Source organism: Salvelinus fontinalis, chromosome 31 (assembly GCF_029448725.1).
Source record: "Salvelinus fontinalis isolate EN_2023a chromosome 31, ASM2944872v1, whole genome shotgun sequence".
Taxonomy (NCBI): Eukaryota; Metazoa; Chordata; class Actinopteri; order Salmoniformes; family Salmonidae; genus Salvelinus; species Salvelinus fontinalis.
The window spans coordinates 37,337,722-37,344,977 of record NC_074695.1 but is presented as its reverse complement, the minus strand read 5'-3'; positions in this window follow the sequence as shown (position 1 = coordinate 37,344,977).

Here is a 7,256-nt window from a genome sequence, read left to right as displayed (position 1 = left end):
TCTCTACGTTTAAATTAAATGTCTTGTTTTAGGACCATAGATTTGATATATTCTTCAGGTTGAGGTTAAAATGATGAACAGAAATATGTTTTCAGAAATGAGACGGTAGCCTTGTAATTCAGGTTTTGGAGTCACAGATTGGATTTGTCCATTTTAATTTTCAGACATAGGAGTTCAACGGTTCATCGATCCATTCCAGAAACCAATACAAACTTATGTGATGCGATGTGAGTACATGGAAATGCCCCTAAATGGTCCAGATCTCAGCTTAATTTTAATTGGACTAGTTGGTGACCATTTAGGATTTTACCATTAGGCTATATGTTTTGAGTAGTTATGGATTCATTAACAAATTACATCTATTGTATTTGTTTTTCCTATTCCTCACATTACATTGTTCGAAATTGGGGCATAAGTTTAAAAAAATCGATTGCTATTTTTTAATTTACTTCAGGTTCTGTCAAAATGAGATATTTAAATAATTTGGACTATGTCCTTACATTTTTCGAAATATGCAATGTAAACGGGGCCACTGTGTGCCCAATTTTTCCACCACAGAGAACAGCTTTCGGTTGAATGCCAAACTTCAGGCACAGAGTTTCTTAATACTGTACAGTCTTTGCTTCAGGTATGAATAAGACATCAGTTCCCCAATCAGATCCTGGTGCTAATCATCAGGTTTGCAAGCCCACAGTATTAATTCACTGAAAGGTGGTCCTTTGACTCTGGGGAGACTTCCCCCTAACTACAGATCTGCAATGGTCGATATACAATAATGCAGGCTACTCTTGCAATAAGCCGTTGCAGCTTGGGGTATTTCAATCCATCAATTAATTTTCAACAAATATTTCCTTGGCAATACTTCCTTAATTTTTGACTTGGAAGGCACCGCTGTCTCAACTCCAATGGCTAGTTGCAGGTGGAACGTTGGAATTTAGGAAATGCTCCATCATTAAATTAAATATTTTTTTGTGCGCCATGAATTAATCCAACAATGTATAATGCTGCCATCTCAACCTGGTCTCAGAGTATTTCGTATTATTCTGTATGTAAATCTGAGACACTCCATTTAGTATGATATGGTATGTATTAATTTGTGGATGTTCAGCACCCATTTTGTATTATGTTAAGAATTTGCAGAACGTACTATATGTTTACGAATTCTAGCTAGCTGGCTAACGTTAGCTAGGTGTTAGGGTTAAGGTTTGGAGAAGGGTTAGCTAAAAGGGCTAAGGTTAGCGGATGGGTTAGCTAACATGCTAAGTTGTTGCAAAGTAACTAAAAAGTATTAAGTTGTTGAAAAGTTGCAAATTAGCTTAAATGCTAAAGTTGTCCCTCATGAGATTCCAACTCACAACTGCTAGATATTTGCATTATATGTCCTAACAATGCTAGTCATTGTCCACAAAGCAGCATGACAGGATGCTTAGCTCCCTTCTATCCTTTATTTGGATTGGTGGATACATGCAATTATGTAATACGTTTTTGAATATTCATTGAGGGTTGTTGATGTCAACCGCCTTTATTCAATGGGGAGATGCTATGCTACTAGCCTCATGCCAGGAATATGCATAGCCATCTCGGATATAAAGTGTTTTTTCTCAAAGTTGCGGGGATGTCACGTGTCCTACTTATATCCGTACACTCATAGCAACCTAAGTATTACAAAACGTATATTCAATCAAATAAACCTCACGTAGTAATAAATAAGCCATTTATTTTTTTGTTGACCAAATTCAACACTCAATGACTGACCTCCATTTAAAAATTCCTTGCTCGGTGAGCAATAAAACGCCACCTGCTGGAGGGAGATTTTCAGCCGAGTTAGGCAGAAGGCCAGAATCACAGAATCACCTCTTCGCTGTTGACGTTGAGACATGTGTTTTGCGGGTAAAATTTAATGAAGCTAAGAGTTGAGGCATTCCGCGCTGTTCCATAAGGTTCTACTTTTATATATTGATAAAAGTCACCTTGTCCGAGGGAGATTTACATGGTTATCAAAACGTCACAGCCCTTATTTTCAGTGTCTCTAAAATTCCCTATGGGAAAAATGAATGCTGGAAAAATGATAGGAACCATTTTCCTGTTTGATCGCTAGGTTTTATGGGTATTATGACACCGACATTTTGGGGCTCTATTAAAATGAGCCCGTCCTCCTATGGCTCCTCCCACCAGGCTGAAACGAGGTGATGGCGGCGGATGAATGGCACGACAATGGGCGTCAGGATCTCCTCACGGTATCTCTGTGCATTCAAATTGCCAAGATTCACCGACAGACATGGAAGCTCTGTTTCTAGCTCCTAAGCAACTTTGCAGTATTTTGTTTTTTGTGTAATAACTTTTGGATATCAAAGCGGCGGAAACTCACCAGCACTACAACCAGGAATAGGACTTTCCCGAATTGGATCCTTTGTTCGCACCACCCAGCGCAATTTAACTTATCCCAGAGGCTGCTCCAAGACGCCGTGGGCAGAGAAGAAATTTTCAGAGTGGACTTCTAGTCCGACTCAGGAGTTGGGCACACCATCCACCGCTTCCGAGTATATTACTTGCTAATGTTCAGTCTCTGGACAATAAAGTAGACAGGCTCAGGGTGAGGATCTCCTTCCAGAGAGACATCGGGGACTGTAACATATTCTGTTTCACGGAATCATGGCTCTCTCTGGATATACTGTCCCCGTCCATACAGCCAGCTGGGTTCTCAGTACATCACGCAGACAGGAATAAAGAACTCTGTTGGAAGAAGAAGGGCAGTGGTGTATGTTTCACAATTAACCACTCATGGTGTGATTGTGATAACATACAAAAACTTAAGTCATTTTGTTCACCCGACCTAGAATACCTCACAATCAAATGCCGACCGTATTACTTCCCAAGATAATTATTTTTGGTTATAGTCACGCCATGTATATTCCCCCTCAAACCTATACGATGACGGCTCTCAAGGAACTATACTGGGCTTTATGCAAACTGGAAACCACATATCCTGAGGCTGCATTTATAGTAGCTGGGGATTTTAACAAAGCAAATTTGAGGAAAACGCTACGAAGTTCTATCAGCACATTGATTGTAGTACTCGCGCTGGGAAAATACTCGACCACTGCTATTCTCTCTTCTGGGATGCCTACAAGGCCCTCCCCACCCTCCCTTTGGCAAATCAGATCACGTCTCCATTTTTCTCCTCCCTTTCTATAGGCAAAAATTCAAACAGGAAGTACCCGTGCTAAGGTCTATTTAACGCTGGTCTGACCAATCGGAATCCATGCTTCAAGATTGTTTTGATCACGTGGACTGGGATATGTTCCGGGTAGCCTCGGATAATAACATTGATGTATACACGGACACGGTGACTGAGTTCATCAGGAAGTGTATAAGGGATGTTGTTCCCACTGTGACTATTAAAACCTACCCAAACCAGAAACTGTGGATATATGGCAGGATTCGTCCTGAACTGAAAGCGCGAACCTCCGCATTTAATCATGGCAAGGTGACTGGGAATATGGTTGAATACAAACAATGTAGTTATTCTCTCCGTAAGGCAATCAAACAGGCAAAACATCAGTACAGAGACAAAGTGGAGTCTCAATTCAACAGCTCAGACAAGCGACGTACAGTCAGGTCCATAAATATTTGGACAGTGACACAATTTGCATCATTTTGGCTCTGTACGCCCCCACAATGGATTTGAAAGGAAACAATCAAGATGTGCTTTAAGTGTAGACTCATCTTTAAATGAAGGGTTTTGTAAAAATTATTGTATGAACTGTGTTGGAATTAAAATCATTTTTATACATAGCCCCCCAATTGTAGCGTCTCAAAAGTAATTGGACAAACTAACAATCATAAATTAAATTGTGAGTTTTAATACTTGGTGGCAAATCCTTTGCAGTCAATGACTGCCTGAAGTCTGGAACCCATAGACATCACCAGATGCTGGGTTTCTCCCCTGGTGATGCTCTGCCAGGCCTTTACTGCAGCTGTCTTCAGTTCCTGCTTGTTCTTGTGGCATTTTGCCTTCAGCAAGTGAAATGCATGCTCAATTGGATTCAGGTCAGGTGATTGACTTGGCCATTGCAGAACATTCCACTTATTTCCCTTAAAAAAGTATTGGGTTGCTTTTGCAGTATGCTTCGGGTCATTGTCCATCTGCACTGTGCCGAAGTGCCATCCAATGAGTTTTGTAGCATTTGGCAGAATCTGAGCAGTTAAAATAGTCCTAAACACTTCAGAATTCATCGTGCTGCTTTTGTCAGCAGTCACATCATCAATAAATACAAGGGAACCAGTTCCATTGGCAGCCATATATGCCCACGCCATAACACTCCCTCCCCCATGCTTCACAGATGAGGTGGTATGCTTTGGATCATGAGCAGTTCCTTCCCTTCTCAATACTCTTCTCTTCCCATCATTCTGGTACAAGTTGATCTTGTACCAGAATGTCTCATCTGTCCATAGGATGTTGTTCCAGAACTGTACAGGCTTTTTGAAATGTTTTTTGACAAACTCTAATCTGGTCTTCCTGTTTTTGAGGCTTACCAATGGTTTACATCTTGTCGTAAACCCATTGTATTTACTCTGGTGAAGTCTTCTCTTGATTGTTGACTTTGACACAGATACGCCTACCTCCTGGAGGGTGTTCTTGATCTGACCAACTGTTGTGAAGGGGTTTTTCTTCACCAGGGAAATAATTATTCTGTCATCTACCACAGTTGTTTTCCGTGGTCTTCCGGGCCTTTTGGTGTTCCTGAGCTCAGCAGTGCGGTTTTTCTTTTTTAAGAATGTACCAAATAGCCTAATGATGGCTTGATTCACTGTCAGTGACTGCTCTTTGGACTTATTGAGGGTTCAAAACAACAGATTCCAAATACCACACTTGAAATCAACTCTAGACCTTTTATCTGCTTACTTGTAAAATAACTAATGAGGGAATAACACACACCTGGCCATGGAACAGCTGAGCAGCCAATTGTCCAATTACTTTTGGTCCCTTAAAGGGGGGACCACATATAAAAAGTGCTGTAATTCCTACACCATTCAACCGATTTAGATGTAAATACCCTCAAATTAAAGCTTAAAGTCACTTTCAGCTCATATTCATTACTTAATTTCAACTCCAATATACTGTCGTAGACAGCTAAAATAATAACTTGGTAATAACTCAAAATATTTATGGACCTGACTGTATGTGGCAGGGTCTACAGACAATCACGGATTAAAAAGGGAAAACCAGTGATGTCGCGGATACCGACATCTTGCTCCCAGACAAGCTAAACACCTTCTTCTCCCGATTTGAGGATAACACAGTGCCATCAATGCGGCCCACTCCCAAGGACTGTGGGCTCTCCTTCTCCATGGCCAACGCGAGTAAGACAATTAAGCATGTTAACCCTTGCAAGGCTGCAAGCCCAGACGGCATACCTAGCTGCATCCTCAGAGCATGCGCAGACCAGCTGGCTGGAGTGTTTACAGACATATTCAATCTCTCCCTATCCCAGTCTGCTGTCCGCACTTGCTTCAAGATGTCCACCATTGTTCCTGTATTCAAGAAAGCAAAGGTAACTGTACTAAATGACTATCGGCCTGGCCTGTAGCACTTACTTCTGTCATCATGAAGTGCTTTGAGAGGCTAGTTAAGGATCATATCACCTCTACCTTACTTGACACCCTCGATCCACTTCAATTTGCTTACCGCCCCAATAGATCCACAGATTATGTCATTGCACTGCACACTGCCCTATCCCACCTGGACAAGAGGAATACCTATGTAAGAATGTCATTGACTATAGCTCTGCCTTCAACACAATAGTACCCTCCGAGCTCATCATCAAGCTCGGGGCCCTGGGTCTGAACCCCGCCCTGTGCAACTGGTTCCGGGACTTCCTGACGGGCCGCCCCCAGGTGGTGAAGGTAGGAAGCAACACCTCCACTTCACTAATCATCAACACAGGGGTCCCACAAGGGTGCGTACTCAGCCCCCTTCTGTACTCCCTGTTCACCCATGCCTACGTGGCCACACACGCCTCCAACTCAATCATCAAGTTTGCAGACGACAACCATAGTAGGCCTGATTACCAACAATGACGAGACAGCCTACAGGGGGGAGGTGAGGGACCTGGCGGAGTGGTGCCAGGTAAATAACCTCTCCCTCAACGTCAACAAAACAAAGGAGCTGATAGTGGACTTCAGGAAAAAGTAGAGGGAGCCCGCCTAGAGGGACCGCAGTGGAGAAGGTGGAAAGCTTCAAGTTCCTCGGCGTACACATCACTGACGATCTGAAATGGTCCACCCACACAGACAGTGTGGTGAAGAAGGCACAACAGTGCCTCTTCAACCTCACGAGGCTGAAGAAATTTGGCTTGGCCCCTAAGACCCTCACAAACTTTTAGTTGGTCACGATGCCCAACTGCAGTTAGGTCAAGACCCTGGTGAGGATGACGAGTGCGCAGATGAGCTTCCATGAGATGGTTTCTGACAGTTTGTGCAGAAATCCTTTGGTTTCATCAGCTGTCCGGGTGGCTGGTCTCAGATGATCCCGCAGGTGAAGAAGCCGGCTTTGGAGGTCCTGGTTGGCATGGTTACACATGGTCTGCGGTTGTGAAGCCGGTTGGATGTATTGCCAAATTCAGTAAAATAACGTTCAAGGTGGTTTATGGTTGAGAAATTAACATTAAATTCTCTGTCAACAGCTCTGGTGGACATTCCTGCAGTCAGTGTGCCAATTGTATTGTGTTATGTGACAAAACTGCATATTTTAGAGTGGCCTTTTATTGTCCCCAGCACAAGGTGCACCTGTGTAATGATAACGCTGTTTAATCAACTTCTTGATATGCCACACCTGTCAGGTGAATGGATTATCTTGGCAAAGGAGAAATGCTCACCAACAGGGATGTGTGCCCAAAATTAGAGAGAAATAAGCTCTATGTGCATATGGAACATTTCTGGGGTCTTTTATTTCAGCACATGGGACCAACACTTTATATGTTGCGTATCTATCTGGCCGACCGGAGCTACCTCTGGCCAGCCGGCCGGACATACTTATCTGGTCAGCTAAACCTTGCTATCTGGCCAGACGGATCTAGCTATTTTGGCGGCCGACAGGACCTAGCTGTCTGGACGGCCAGACGGACCTAGCTGTCTGGCTGGCTGAACCTAGTTATATGGCTGGCTGGACCTATCTAACCGCCGGCCTGACCTAGCTATCTGGCCGGCCGGCTGGACCTAGCTGTATGACCAGCCAGTCGGACCTAGCTATCTGG